We start from the raw sequence: 16,654 nt of genomic DNA on the forward strand, positions 1-16,654 counted from the left end.
TATGTATGCTGGCCATTACTCCCCTGATAATTTTGCTCCTGCTGCTACCCAGGCGGCCATGGTGGTGGATGGTGGTGACGGTGGTGCTGCTCCCCCACACAGCCTCCATGCACTGCAGAGGCCACACAGGTAGCAGTAGGAGTAGTATGATGGCCGGGGGTAATGGCCACCATATATAGGCCTCTGACAGGAGCACAGCAGCAGTTACTGGTGAGAACCTTAAGATGGCAACAAATCTGTTTTCCGCAATTTCTTGGGAGTTGTTATGACATGACTCAACCACACACAGGTGTCCTACTAGATAGGAGATAAATTAACCTGCCAGAACTGAATGTGCCCATAGCAAACTTAGTATCTACATATATTTTCTGGAAACCACCATAAAGTATATGGCATGGCAACAAGAAATTCGTTGTTCTCATGAGCATGGGTAAGCAAATGAAGGTTGAAGATAGGTACCAACTACAGCACAAAAGGCTACTTGCAAAGTTTTAAGAAATGTGTTATGTAAGGAATCTAGGAATATACTACAAGTTTGTAACGAACAGTTTTGTAGGAACCACAAAAAAATAAAAAAATAAATAAATAAAAATAAAAAGAACAAATAGATTAATTACAGCATGCTAAGAGGCAACTGAACAGTCATGTGTTACAATGAAGAGTATCCTCTGCTACTCAATTAACTGTTGCACTATCATTTGCAAAGAAAAGGCATAAATGGAGGCACAGATTGCCTTTGTCATAAAACAGCACATCAAATGACTATAGAATATTGTTCTCTCCTCAAGATAATTTCTCACACTAGTATTACACAGGGTGGACAAGATAAAAAAATTCTTGGATTTTTTTCCGGATTTCCCGGTCAAAAATACATTTTCTCCCAGGTGAAAATATACTTTTTCCGTGTTAAGTGACAGTATACTTTTCCTCAGAACAGAAAAACTTATCAATCCTTTGAATGGTTATGGTTTTATAGACTGGCGTAGAATTTCCCGGCCCTTTACAAAACCAAATTCAGTAATAATAGAATATAGAAAAAACACATTTTGGAAAGATCTTTGATGTGCAGCAACATGTACGCTGCATATTTTCATAATATGAAAGTATAAATTTGAATTCCACCAAACATCGCTTGTTACTTTCCGAAGCATTGAAATCGAAATTGCGATGCGCTTTTGTAAGCCAGTCATAGCTCATGTCACGCGATCTCGCCCACCTATGACAGCAGATTTTCAAGGTATAGGACATGTGACGTAGTCAGCCAATAGCAACATCACTGTTAAGTAGGGCTTATACACCAATTGGAAAAGTTAATGGTTTAAGTTAATATAAATAGTGTTGCTACAAGAAAAGAAAAGCTTTCACATATAATATTGGTCTTGAAGATTAATAAGCTGCATGAGAAGCTAAGCTTTCACATATAATATTGATCTTTTTTGTGAATGTTACACTTTAAGCTGCATCACACAAATGTGACAGAAAAATTTTTCACGACATAAATGTCTGATCTTCTGGGCTCGAAATTTTTCTAAATGGTCGTCCTCAAAGAGTTGATTTTTAAATGAGAGGCAAACGCTCTGTGATTTAAGAAATTCATTGTACATTCTCGCACATAGTTCAGCTTGCATAAAAGGAAATTTACTTTGAAAGTAACGCTTTTCAAACAACCATTTGCAATGTTTTCCTGCGACCTGTTAGAAATAGGTTCATTTCAGCAGTTGCCATTGAGCGCCAGGTAACAGGCATCGCTATGATGGCGCAGGAAGCCCGTATGCTCGTGCGTGTAAAACATTAAAAGATCTTACATTATATCATAAAAGAAACGAGACATCAGAGGATACTCCAAGAGCATCGGAATTTTGTGAACCATACTAAAATGCATAATTCGGCTTACAGTGCACATTCGTATGTCCAGATTCGGATGTAAATTTTCTTCGAGAACCAGTGCTGCATTATCTCATGTTTGGTTCTTGATGAAAAGATGCACTTTTGAAATTCAGCGAACAGTTGAAACTAGCCAACAGTGTGGAATTAAACACTTCGTTTCAAATAAATTGACTGACTCAGCGGAAAGATTAATAAAAGCCAAATTTCTTTAGCAAACTGACAAAAATAACTTCATTGTTCAGCAAGGCGATTAATGCTTGACTGTTAGAAAGGTGGAAATAAAATCTGAAACTAATACCATATTTTAGCCTTCCATAATTATGTGAATAAATTTTAATTCACTTGATAGCTCCCGGCCACAGAAATCTGTTTTGTTTTCATTTGACGTGAGAGCAATAAACGAAGAGGAAACAGCAAAATCACTAATCGTAAACATGGGTCATGTGGAGACTATCCACTCCCCACAACAACTCAGACAGCTCTGTGCATCAGCTCTGGATCTATGATATTTCCAAACCACGTCAATACTAGATAGTGGTTCCCCACCCCTCCTTCCTCCTTCATGAGTTTGCGGTAGGATGTCAAAAATTTGGAAAAAAAAAAAAAAAAAAAAAAAAAAGAAAAAAATCGACTTTTCAAAAATATGTTCATTTTGTAGCGCACATCTTTCTGTGAGTCTGATGTATAAAACATGTGTTCGAGGAAATGTAAGACATGTTATTTGGTCTTAAATGTGCCAAAGTGCAGTGCCACGCCTCTTCACACAGCATTCTTCTATCGCACGTCACTGTTCTTCACTCTGTGGAATTCAAACGTATAATATTTTGTAATGGATGCCATCAAATTGTATTCAGGACAGTGGAAATTAAAATGTCCTGTGATGTCTCTCCTACTCCCAGTCTGCCAGTTTGACATCCAGCCCTTCTTCTTTTTTTTCTTTTTTTATTAAAAAAAAAAAAAACCCTCGCAATTAGCCTAATATTGGATGGGATTATTTGTATCCTGGAGAACAACTCTTCAGAAAATTTGCACGCTTTATTACCTATTAGCTAATAACTTGATTTTTTTTTGTGTAACATAAAATCAAACATAGGATACACCCCAAACCAATAAAGACAAGTGACAAACAAAACAGTACACATTTCTTCAATTCTTAAGTCCTAGCATTTTTTTCTCTCTAACCTTGCTACAGCTTTACATGTGTCCTTTTCTTTCTGCGAAAGGATCTATTACCTCATCAAACTTCATTAAATGTTTTGCCACATAAAAAAACAAAATGTCGTCTAATACTGAAAAAGCTGTTAATACAAACAGTACCCAAGACTAGTGTGGTTTCTCGATCTGATTACGTGAATTTTGTCACTGTCTGCTAGATAAAACAAAATAGGCCTGTCTAATATTGCAGCAATTGTAACACACACCATATAAACAGACTGTTTTAGCGCAAACGGTCAGTTTTTTTAACACGACAGAATATAATTCACGAAGTACCAATATCAAATGTCTATTAGGCCTACTACAAGCAAAAAGCTTTGTTTTCGGAAATAGTTTCACATTTCATTCATACACTCCACCTTCTCAAGCATGAGATCGAAAAGTAGTAGTATGAATTTTTTGTATAAATTTGGAATCATCATATTCTTCCATAATTTGTACGATGTCCCCATTTCTTCTCCTTCCTCATTCTAAGAAACAATTTTGTCATCACTAATTCTGTAACTATTCCTGCCAGTGTCAAAACTTATTCTCCGGTTAATTTCACTAACCCTGCCACAACCAACTACTTAGTTATTCCGCATTTATTCTCCGGTTAGGCGTTATTACATGTTTGTACAATGCGTTTTCCGCACTATTCCCAGAATAGAACTTAGGTGGCTGCTACCGGAGTCTGTACAATTGGCCATTACTATTGTAGTGGTCTGGCCAAAAATTTTCTATCAAAATTTCATTTTTTTGGATACACCGAGAAGATAATACGTAATCTTTCTTACCTGTTATTCCTGTTAGTAGTTTATTTCCACTCTGGTAGTCTGAATCTATGGATTTTGCTTGTAATTATAACAACACTGATCGTTCGCAAACCCAGTCAGTCACATAAACAAACTGCGATTGACATTCACCTGTTCGGCTTTATTCCGCTCAGCTCTAATAGCCCCATCCACTTCTGTCTGCAGGAAAGTTTATTTCTAGATGCGACGGGGATTCCCCTGGCAGAGACATGACGTATGCTATGCACGCATTCAAAAATCAACTTATGATACATTCAGAAATAAACTTAGAATATGTTCATAAATGTTCAAAAACCAACAGGGCTGTGTTTCAAAATCATATGAATAATCGATAGACCAACGGGCACTGGATACTAGGCGCTTCGTGAAAAAAGGCTTTTTCCTCAATAGTATGAATTCTTGTTGCCTGGGGCAGATATCCTGGTTTGCCCCCACTGAATATGGCAGCCACGCCAGTAAAATTTTCTGGGTAGCATCTTGCTGCTTGCTGCTACTGCTTATACAGCTAACAGCCACACTTCTGTTGCCAGAAACGGGTGAAGGTACTAAACATGTGTGACTCAACTGTGCATGCACATGAGCCCGCTCGCAACTGCTCAAACGAACCTAATTTAAACAGTTGTGACATCACGTGGTTTCTCGATCTGATTACGTGAATTTTGTCACTGTCTGCTAGATAAAACAAAATAGGCCTGTCTAATATTGCAGCAATTGTAACACACACCATATAAACAGACTGTTTTAGCGCAAACGGTCAGTTTTTTTAACACGACAGAATATAATTCACGAAGTACCAATATCAAATGTCTATTAGGCCTACTACAAGCAAAAAGCTTTGTTTTCGGAAATAGTTTCACATTTCATTCATACGCTCCACCTTCTCAAGCATGAGATCAAAAAGTAGTAGTATGAATTTTTTGTATAAATTTGGAATCATCATATTCTTCCATAATTTGTACGATGTCCCCATTTCTTCTCCTTCCTCATTCTAAGAAACAATTTTGTCATCACTAATTCTGTAACTATTCCTGCCAGTGTCAAAACTTATTCTCCGGTTAATTTCACTAACCCTGCCACAACCAACTACTTAGTTATTCCGCATTTATTCTCCGGTTAGGCGTTATTACATGTTTGTACAATGCGTTTTCCGCACTATTCCCAGAATAGAACTTAGGTGGCTGCTACCGGAGTCTGTACAATTGGCCATTACTATTGTAGTGGTCTGGCCAAAAATTTTCTATCAAAATTTCATTTTTTTGGATACACCGAGAAGATAATACGTAATCTTTCTTACCTGTTATTCCTGTTAGTAGTTTATTTCCACTCTGGTAGTCTGAATCTATGGATTTTGCTTGTAATTATAACAACACTGATCGTTCGCAAACCCAGTCAGTCACATAAACAAACTGCGATTGACATTCACCTGTTCGGCTTTATTCCGCTCAGCTCTAATAGCCCCATCCACTTCTGTCTGCAGGAAAGTTTATTTCTAGATGCGACGGGGATTCCCCTGGCAGAGACATGACGTATGCTATGCACGCATTCAAAAATCAACTTATGATACATTCAGAAATAAACTTAGAATATGTTCATAAATGTTCAAAAACCAACAGGGCTGTGTTTCAAAATCATATGAATAATCGATAGACCAACGGGCACTGGATACTAGGCGCTTCGTGAAAAAAGGCTTTTTCCTCAATAGTATGAATTCTTGTTGCCTGGGGCAGATATCCTGGTTTGCCCCCACTGAATATGGCAGCCACGCCAGTAAAATTTTCTGGGTAGCATCTTGCTGCTTGCTGCTACTGCTTATACAGCTAACAGCCACACTTCTGTTGCCAGAAACGGGTGAAGGTACTAAACATGTGTGACTCAACTGTGCATGCACATGAGCCCGCTCGCAACTGCTCAAACGAACCTAATTTAAACAGATGTGACATCACGCTCATCGGAGGCAATTTGTTGTTATGAAGCATTGCACAGTCTTCCTAAAGGCTTTGACACTTTTTGCTGTTGGCACACGCTTGTATAAGTACTGTGTTGTGTTGATGTATAAGGCACATTTCCTTTGCAACTTAAGGTTTTTCCCCCTCTCGTTCACATTTTATTGCTGCAATATTGCTCTACTTTAATATCCTTTGTTACAGTATTGTTTCTTACCAGTCAAAATTACAAAAAATTAACTGAAACCTAAAACAAAACAAAAAATTCTATGAATTCTAAAAAATTCCTGGGTTTTCCCCAGTTTTCTCCCGGATGAAAAAAATCCCTGGTTTTTCCCGGATCTCTCGGTTGTCCCGGCTCATACACACCCTGATTACAGCTTCTCTGGCGGTATTATGTCATAAGCTCAAAATATGTATGTCCATCAGATATAAAGGGTAATCAGCAACAGCCTATAGGATAGAAAGAATTGTTAAGAAAAAAATTTGACATGTTGTGGCATTTCCAAGTTAATTGACATTGAAGTTAGCGATAATGAAAGCAATGTGCGTGGAAATTCATGCAGCCTGCCAGAGACAGTGTAGCGAAATGTATTCTTTGTTTGAATTCATAACACGGAGCAAGAGAGTGATGCACAAATTGGACATGAGACAGCAGTAAGGATAGAACATGAGCCAAAGGCTGAGAGGACTTGTGTACTATCATCTGTACTACAAGAACAACTGATACTAACTGCATCAGGTAGGCCACTTGAATTTGTGTGTGCTGTGTCCTGATTCACTAATTTAAATGCCAATTAACTCAGAAACAGCACAATGGATTGAATTTTTTCCTTGACAATCATTTTAACAGAAAAGTGTATCCTGCAACATCCTTACAAGCTTTACAGACTGTCTACAGCTTGATGCCATCCACTCTGCTATCTCACCTTTTCTGAAGCACTATGCCATAATGTCTCCAGTCCCAAAATGCAGTCGCCATCCCTATTTTATCCCTTCTGATACATTACCATCAGCTGCTACTGCCAGGCTTGTACAGTAAAAAATCTTCAGTTGGATATGGCAATCCGAAAGAAACATATGGACACTCTTCCTCACCAAACTGTAGCCATTATCAATACTAGAGAGGGTACTGCACAGTATTAGTGTGACATATCTTGGGGAGACTACTTTTTGTCTGGTGGGCTTATGTATAAGGGGAGTTGAAAATGAAATGAGCTGGAGTCTGGAATGCACAAACCGGTGACAGGAGGGTAATATTGTGGCATGTTTAATGAGGTGTGGTTCCAACCAGAGCGTGAAAGTTCACAGCCCATCTCTAGAGGGCATGAGTAAACATCACGTGACTATACAGAGCTAGCAGCAGCATGCTCCTATCGTCCAATGCTGCCAGTCGCATTGCAAACAGTGACATGGAGGCGTCAAAAGATAAGCAAAGAGGTGTTGATTGTTTTCTGACAGCATAAGGAGTAGGAGGAATGGATATTCATCGATGAATGTCACAAGTGTACGACGGACATTGCATGTCCCTTGCAAGGGTCAAGGCATGGCACAGAGCACTTCAGGGAAGGACAGGTGTCATTAGCCGATGATGCACGGTCTGGAGTACCACACTGCATTACTGATGACATTGTCCAACTGGTGGATGCACCCATTATCCAGGACCGCCAAGTGACAGTGAAAGCCATAGCCGCTGTGGTCGGATTGAGCATTGGAAGTGTTCACACAATCATGAAGGAACGACTGCACCTGCACAAAGTGTGTGCCCAATGGGTACTCCACAGTTTTCAACCACACCAGGAAGCATGTCAAATGGCCCACTGTCTTGCTCATCTGCAGCACTTTGCTCAGGAAGGGAATACATTCCTGGCACAAGTGGTGGCTGCAGATGAGTCATGGTGTCATCATTTCAAACTAGAATCAAAACGAGAAAGTCTCTAGTGGAAGCATCCAGGGTCACCATCACCAAAAAAAGCCAAGGTCCTCCACGTGAGTGCAGGAAAGGTTACACTGGCCTCCTTCTTTGACCAAGATGGCCCCCTTCTGATTCACTTCCTGCAGCACAATCAAGAATGCCCAGCATTATTCACAAACCTTGACCACCCTTCGCCAAGTGATCAAATCAAAATGATCAGGCAATCTCACCTGTGGGGTCATTCTGCTCCACAACAATGCAAAGCCTCATATGGCCAACACTGTCATGGCACTCCTGCAGAAATTCAAATGGGAGGTTCTCGGCCACCCTCCATACAGTCTGGACCTATCTCCCAGCAATCACGCCATTTTTGGTCCCTTTAAAAAGACTCTGAGGGTCAAATGATTCACCTCTGATGATGATGTCCACCTATATGTGCAGAACTGGTTAACATTGCGGCCCCAGGAATTTTATGAGACAGCCGTTCACCACCTTGTGTCACATTGGGACAAGTGTCTCAACAGCCAGGGTTAATGCTTCTAACATACAGGTACTGGTTTCTGTAATTATGCCTCTGGCTCACTTCTTTTTGATCGACCCTTACATAAGATGTAATCACAAAGTTTTAATTTTTATTATTACCTCAAAAAATTAAAGTTACATAATTATTTTTTTGTTCGGTTGCAGATACAGGCCTGCAGTTCCATACCACAGTACCTAAGAACACTGCTTTAGGTGCTGCCCACTGATAATGTGGAGTTTGGTTGCACCATTTTGTTTTAGCTACTCTAGTGATGTGCTTAGGTACTGTGATACAGAATTGCAGGCATCTGCCTGCAAACAAACAAAAGATTAATTCCAGAACTTTTTTATTTCGAGGCGGTAATTAGAACTTTATGACTAACCCCTGTAGACGTAGAAATTAAACGTGTTCATAAAAACTGACCATTCCTTTTACTCCATCATTTACTTTCTTTGTTACAAATTTTCATATAATATCACAGTGCATTAATCTTCAAGTTTTTGCAATGTGAAACTTACCAAATAAATGAAACAAACAACATCCACAGAAATATTGGGTTCAAAGTCCAATTATAAGCAGGTAATCTTCATGTGCTTTCTGATTTTGCACAAAAGTAGGTTGACAAGATGCAGAGGTTTCTGGTAAAAGTGTCCAATTTATAAGCCATCTTCCTATTATCAGAAATCCAGCAACACTGCAGACCTTTCTGAATAACAGATGTTGACAAACCAGTAATCGTGTCTTTCCTTTTCACACTCATAAACACATTATCCGAGGAATGAAATGTCCAGTTTACTACTAATACATCATTTCTGAGTTGAACCTTGCAGTCAGCTTCTAAAGACTTTGTTGACAGGCTGTTATTATTTCCAGATTGTAAAACAATTTCACTGAGAGTATCTTTTCTTTGTTACTGAAAATCGGTTGTGTTGCCATGATCTACTACAGAAATAGATGCTGACTCAAGAAGAGCTGCAAGTATCAAAGAAAACTAAATAAGATGCAGCACACGGGTTTGAGTTCTTTGCTATTCATTGCCATTCCTTAGCAGTCATCCACTTCAGTGTAGATTGATGTTGAGGTTTCTTGTTAGGTACATTACTGTAACATTCATTATTCTGACAATTAAGACAATATCCTCATTCTATGTGAGACACACATTCTATTATCATGCTCGTAAGTAGCTACTGATACATACCCAGCATTGGTGGCAATAGACAATTGGTGGCACAGACCAGCCCCTCAGCTTTTGAACCCTCTGTTTACCTACTTCCAAACCCAAAGAGACTTGGTTGAGGTCCATAAAGTCGCTACATTCAGCACTGTGTAGGGGGAATTTGTAGCTTAAGAGTATTACAGTTACCAACAGAGCCCCCCTCCCCAACACTTCATAAATTTATGTCAAAATGGAGGTAATATTACAGTTGGCAGTCAATTTTACATGTTTGTAGTTTCCATGAGACAGACTTCAAAATCCTTGACTTATCTTCACCAGATTCACGAAATAAAACCAGTGCAATACAATCTACAGGCTTCAGGTGAGTTCCTTTTGTTCTAGTCTTCTTGTTTCTCATTCGGTGGTGATTTTCAAAATTTTGTGAGTTGCCTGTTTGGCAACATCAACATCTACATCTACATCTACAGCCATACTCTGCAAAGCACCATGAAGTCCATGGCGGAGGTTACGTCCAGTTACTAGGGTTTCTTCCCATTCAATTTGCATATGGAACACGGGAAGTATGACTGGCTGAATGCCTCTGTGCGTGCTGTAATTATTCTAATCTTGTCCATGCAGTCCCTGTGTGACAGATACATAGGGGCTTGAAGTATATTCATAATATCAACAACACTAGACTGCTGTGAATTTTGCTGTCACAAATAATTATATAAATAAGAGATTAGAAGGTACTTTTAAATGCTACTTATTGTTATAAATATAATACAATTATAGTTACACTAGTGTGTGTGTGTTAGTACAATGTTAAATAAAGTAAAATTATGTAACAAGGTGTACTTTTCTTCTTGCAGGTGGTGTTGTTGTTGTGGTCTTCAGTCCAGAGACTGGTTTGATGCAGTTCACCAGGCTACTCTATCCTGTGCAAGCTTCTTCATTTAAGTAACTACTGCACCCTACATCCTTCTGAATCTGCTTAGTGTATTCATCTCTTGGTGTCCCTCTACGAGTTTTACCCTCTACGCTGCCCTCCAATAATAAATTGGTGGTCCCTTGATGCCTCAGAACATGTCCTACCAACCGATCCCTTCTTCTAGAAAAGTTGTGCCACAAATTCCCCTTCTCCACAATTCTATTTAGTACCTCCTCATTAGTTACGTGATCTACCAATCTAATCTTCAGCATTCTTCTGTAGCACCATATTTTGAAAGCTTCTGTTCTCTTCTTGTCTAAAATATTTATTGTCCAGGTTTCACATCCATACACTGCATTCAAATACTTTCAGAAAAGACTTCCAGACACTTAAATATATACTCGATGTTAACAAATTTCTTCAGAAATGCTTTTCTTGCCATTGCCAGTCTACATCTTATATCCTCCCTACTTTGACAATCATCAGTTATTTTGCTGTCCAAATAGCAAAACTCATCTCTCATTTCCTAATCTGATTCCCTCAGCATCATCTGATTTAATTGGACCACATTCCATTAGCCTTGTTTTGCTTTTTTTGATGTTATCTTACATCCTCCTTTCAAGTCACTGTTCATTCCATTCAACTGCTCCTCCAAGTATCAGCAAATGTCTCTGACAGAATTACAATGTCATCGACAAACCTCAAAAGTTTTTACTTCTTATCCCTGGACTTTAATTCCTACTCAAAATTTTTCTTTTGTTTGCTTTATTGCTTGTTCAATACACACCTTGAATAACATTGGGCATAAGCTACAACCCTGTCACACTCCCTTCCTAACCACTGCTTTTCTTTGATGCCCTCGACTCTTATAACTGCTATCTGGTTTCTGTACAAATTGTAAATAGCCTTTTGCTCCCTGTATTTTACCCCTGCCACCTTCAGAACTTGAAAGAGAGTATTCCAGTCAACATTGTCAAAAGCTGCCTCTAAGTCTACAAATGCTAGATAAGTAGGTTTACCTTTCCTTAACCTATCTTCTAAGATACGTCGTAGGATCAGTATTGCCCCTCGTGTTTCAACATTTCTATATCTTCCCCAAAGTCAGCTTCTACCAGTTTCCCACTTGTCTGTAAAGAATTCGTGTCAGTATTTTGTAGCCATGATTTATTAAACTGATAGATTGATAATTTTCACACCTGTCAACACCCGCTTTTTTTGGGATTGGAATTATTATACTCTTCTTAAAGTCTGAGGGTATTCTGCCTGTCTGATACATCATCTTGCTGCTGAACACATAATTTTACACATGAGAATTTTATGAAAAGGCATTCATTTCTGTTTCATTACTTACCATTTTACATCCACTGTATCCGGTGTTAAAGCTTTAAAAAAATCAATCATGCCTGTGTGGATGTCGCTGCAGATTACACAGAGAGCATTTTATAAGAATCATAGGTTATGGTTCTACTGAGACAACTACAGTGATAATGAAAATGGTGTGCCCAATGAGGCTCTTCCATGGCAAAGATTTGTGCCGTTTGCTCAGAGTTAGAAAACCCGAAGGCTGAATTGAGACATTTGAACGGAGGAAAAGAAAAGGGGTACTGCAAAAAAGTGACAAATTGCATGCAGGGTAAAATTTTGTTAACACATTCAAAATTCAGTTATAAACAGATTTTTCCATAATTAGAAAAAGTAGAGCCTTATACAGATGTAGAGAAATTTTGGGTGCAGCAAAACAATGCTAGGAAACTTACAAATGAGTTGGATGGAAAAGAGAACAGGAAAAAAAACGGTTCTGCTTACAACATAGCCATCATGGGAGAGTTGTATGTCAGCAGATATAGGAAAAATTAGGTGCAGAGTCTCAGGTCACAAGTTGAGTGACACCATGTGCTAGTCTTAGACAGGAAATAGGGAACTTCAGAGAAATGTACAAGAACTTCAACAAAGAAGATCAGCTGTTAATAGTTGTAGGAGCTAGAAACAGCTTGGCTAAAAACAAAAATTACAGTATGAGGGATGACCTGGACAAAACAGGAGATTCTGTGGTGGCATGACCAGCCCTGAATTAACTCTAATGGAGCCTTCAGACAGATATGAAATCTCATATTGGTTCTGTTCCAATAGTTGCTGTAGGAAGGTGGGGACATATTTCTCATGGCTTACACATGAATAGGAGGGGTAAGGACGAGTTAGCAGATCTATTAGCATAAAACACAAGGGGGTTCCCACTGCACATAAAGCCAAATATCTGTGGTTGAATTGTTAATTGAATGATGTGCTTCTGGATGTTCCGTTGAGTTATTATGTAAACATGACAGAATACCCAGAAGCACATCATTAATCAATCACACCAAGAAAACAAGGGAGATCACAGCTGTTAATTTGTTTGCAATATCTTAGTATTTGGAAAGAAGCTGATGTCATTTGTCTGTCTGATCAATTAACTGCACTGATAAAAAATCTTAATGGAAGTGGTTATAAATTAGCTGCATATCCATGACGAATTTACATTTTTTTTAAAGAAATATAAATACAAATACGTAGAAATAACTAAATTCTGTATGCATCAGGATATAGAAGCTTATGCTTTTGAGTTAATATTGCACAATGTGGTACTTGTGATTGTTTCCCTACAGGTCCCCACTGAGTAATTGGGAAAATTTCATGAAAATTTTTTGTGGATTACTGAGCCATCTGTCAGAGAAAACAGAAGAGATTATTATTTTGTTGTGATTTTAATATAAATTTCTAGAAGGAATATGAAACGAAAAGTGACCTAGAGGTGCTGTTAACCAGTTGTAATTTGACATAGTCATAAATTTCCCTACCAGAGTCACTCAACATATCTGCTGGTATGGACAACTGTGGTTTGGGTGCGGAGTTATATTTTACCTGATGGGTCTTTGGTACTGTGGAAAGAACTTCTTTCTTTTCCCTTTCAAAATGTGAGGATTAGACAACATAACCCACTACCCAACAAGACACTTTGGGAATTTCACTTTTTAGTGTGTGTGTTTTCCTGTCTTTTTAGAGCCTTGTGTTCATCTTTTTCACCTGATGCCATATGCCTTTTAGCCTTTCAGTAAAGTCCCGAACAGCAGATATATCCTCCCCTGGAGTAGGTTGACACAATTCATAAGGTGAGAGCATTTTAATGTCAAAAACAATCTCATAGAGTGAAAGACCCACATTTTCAGGGATCTTTTTAATTTGTATGCACTCCCAACATATTGCAATAGGGTGTCCCAATTATCATGGCCGCAGTTCACATAATAACTTTGCATTTTGCTCAGTGTTCTATGCTCTTCATTCTGCTGTTTGGTGCGGGCAAAGGGCACTAGTCTGTAACTTTTTAATGTGCAACAGTCGACAGCTGCTTAAATAACTCAGACATAAAGTTCATGTCTTGGACTGTTGTTATTGCTTCTCGTGTGCTGAATTTCAATAGTTAATAGTTAACAAAAGTATGAGCCACTGCTTGTTGGTTTGGTATGGCAATCATGGTCAAGTAACTTGAAAAATGATCTATTATGGTTAGTACAAATCAGTTTCCTGCTCGTGTTTGTGCCAAAGAGCCAAATACATTGAGGTCTGTTAATTGGAAAGATTTTCCTGCCTCAGGCAGACTTTGCAATGGTATTTGCTGATGACTTAGCTCAGCTCTTTGAGTGCAAGAGATGCAGTTCTTTATATAGCACCCAATGTATTGTTTCCTCTGTGGCCACCAGTAATTTTCTGCAACGAGGCACTCCGTGGCTCACCATCTGCTGTGCCCAGCAAAGGTGAAATCATGGGCTTGCTACCTGAGCTCAACACCACTCTTCTGTGTTTATTCTGATGCATTATACAGTGTGTACTTTGCAGCTTATTATTACCACGAAGCTTCCCTGGATGATGTACTACCTCAAATGCGAATTTTGCTAAGCCTTAAGGTCCAGTGGATTAGCCTACTGGTTCGATTCTTTAATTCTAGAAGCCATTTCAGTGCATTTGTTATGACCTTAAAAAGCCTCCCATACAGGTAACAAAAAAAATATGTGATACCAAAAATTAGCACCAGCATTTCCTTTCCTGTCGCTGAATAGTTTCTTTTTCAGTTGCCTGGAAGCATAGGCTATGGTTTTCTATAGTCCGGAAAAATGAGAACAGGACTTGTAGTTAGTAATTCCTTTAACCATTGAAATGCTTCTTGACAACCTGGAGTCCATTTTCATTTCACAAATTTTTTTAACAAATGTATAAGGGGTCTTGCTACCTCTGCAAATTTTGGAGTGTATTTTCTATAGAAATCACAATCCCACAATATGCTTTACCATGCTACGTGCTGGAAAATCTTTTACTGCTTGGACAAGCCGAGGGTTGATACATACCTCTGCACTACAAAGGGACACTTTTCTAAGTTGAGGGTCAGCCGTGCTGCACACAATCATTCAAATACTTCACGCAGATGCACCATGTGCTCCTGGATGTTCTTGAAGCATACTATTATGTCAACTAGAAGTACCAGGCATTGCTTTGGTTTCAGGCCTCATAGAACTCCGACTAATAAGCATTGGAAGTTCTCTGGCACATTTTTCAGATGAAAGGCATCTGACAATACTGGAAGTGTCCAAATGAGACCAAAAATGCTGTCTGGTGCTACTTCTAACTGGCGATAACCACTATGTAAATCTAAGGTGATGAAGTAATGGCATTGCCCCAGAATGTCTAACGTCTTTGTCATATTGGGCATGAGGTAAACATTGATGACCATTTCTTGATTTACAAATCTGTAATTGCAGCAGAACCTATAAGCTTTTTTTTTAAGGACTTCTTGGGTGCAAATACTACTGGGACTGGACAGGAACTAGTACCTTCTTCTACGATTCTATCCCAAACCTGTTGGCATTTGAACTCCTCTGTTACTGGTTGCAAACAGTGCGGACATGGTATGGTTTCTTGTATACTGACAGCTTGTTCCCAGTGGGAATTCTGTATTGTACCAGAAGTGCAGTTGGTAGTGGTCACCAGGCAGATTAAACAATCCTGTGTATTCATCTAATAGCTTCTCCATATCTATTCTCTTACATCCTTCCAGATGCAACACTTTTCTCCTCAGTACAGTTAAATTAAGAGACTGTCCAGGATTTTGATATTCCACAGTGAAATTCCCTTCTAATTCATCTTCTAAAACCTCAAAGTGAGCTCTAAGGGTTCCTTTCAATAGCATCACCTCCTCTGAATCAAAATTATGTATGTTGACAGGTACTACTTTGCTATCACCTAGCTCTCGCAAATATGGCACACTTTGTCAAAACATCACACCTTATCCAGAACCTTACTTCTGGTGAGAGCTCTTACACACATACACACACACACACACACACACACACACACACACACTATGAACCAGCAGATCACCACCTACATTCATCCAGACCAGCCTTTCTGTATCTTTCGGTACTGTATTCTGCAAATCGAGTCTAAAAGACTGTGTATGCAGTTTAACCAGCTTAAGCGACATCTCGGGTGTTCCTTGGCACAGTTCAGCTCTTACAACCATAAAGCTGAGACAGAACAATGTCTCATCCACTTCTAATGTGCACTGCTGCAGATCAACTTTAGCGTGATTATTACTCAGGGAGTCCAGACCAGCATGACACTTAGGAACTGCTTCATATATTCGGAACTCTCACCCTCACACTTGGAAACCCAATGATGTGGAACTGAGAAAATTCAAGCTTTTACCCTTTCACCATCTACATTACTTACCTACAGTGTGGTGGGTTCAAATTCAGTATAGCCAATATACAGTGACTAATGACAGATACATGTGATCACGTATCTAACAACAGCTTACATTCACTATAGCCAATATACACTGGCTAATGACAGATACATGTGATCACGTATCTAACAATAGCTTACATGTTCTGTCCTTTATATAGCTGAATAGAGAAATGTCTGCCACTGATTTTGCACCAGGGTATCCTGTAGTCAAGTTTACTGGAATGTTGCACAGTGGTCACTCTGCCCCCTGTAATGTTTAATGCAAGGGCGCGAGTGTTACACTGATTCCACCATCTATGTGCCTGTGGACCTTTCTGAACTGGGAACATTGCATAGTGGTTACACCGTTCCTGTACCATTTAATGCAGGGGCACAAGCATTATGCTGATTCCATCATCTATGTGCCTGTGGACATTTTGAAGAGAGTGCCCCATTTGCTTACACCTCTGACATTTGAAAAGAACATTGAAAGTAGCTGGAGTACCACATTTATCTTTTCCCTTGGTCTAGTAACA

The 16,654-nt window shown here is 39.1% G+C and overlaps 1 protein-coding gene across 1 annotated transcript in view; it reads left to right on the forward strand.

The window, feature by feature from the left end:
* Positions 1–16,654, forward strand: part of LOC126481988 (leucine-rich repeat-containing protein 74A-like) — a 182,752-nt gene that overhangs the window by 163,082 nt on the left and 3,016 nt on the right. The gene's annotated exons all lie outside the window — the stretch shown is intronic.

The sequence above is a fragment of the Schistocerca serialis genome, chromosome 5 (assembly GCF_023864345.2).
Source record: "Schistocerca serialis cubense isolate TAMUIC-IGC-003099 chromosome 5, iqSchSeri2.2, whole genome shotgun sequence".
Lineage (NCBI taxonomy): Eukaryota > Metazoa > Arthropoda > Insecta > Orthoptera > Acrididae > Schistocerca > Schistocerca serialis.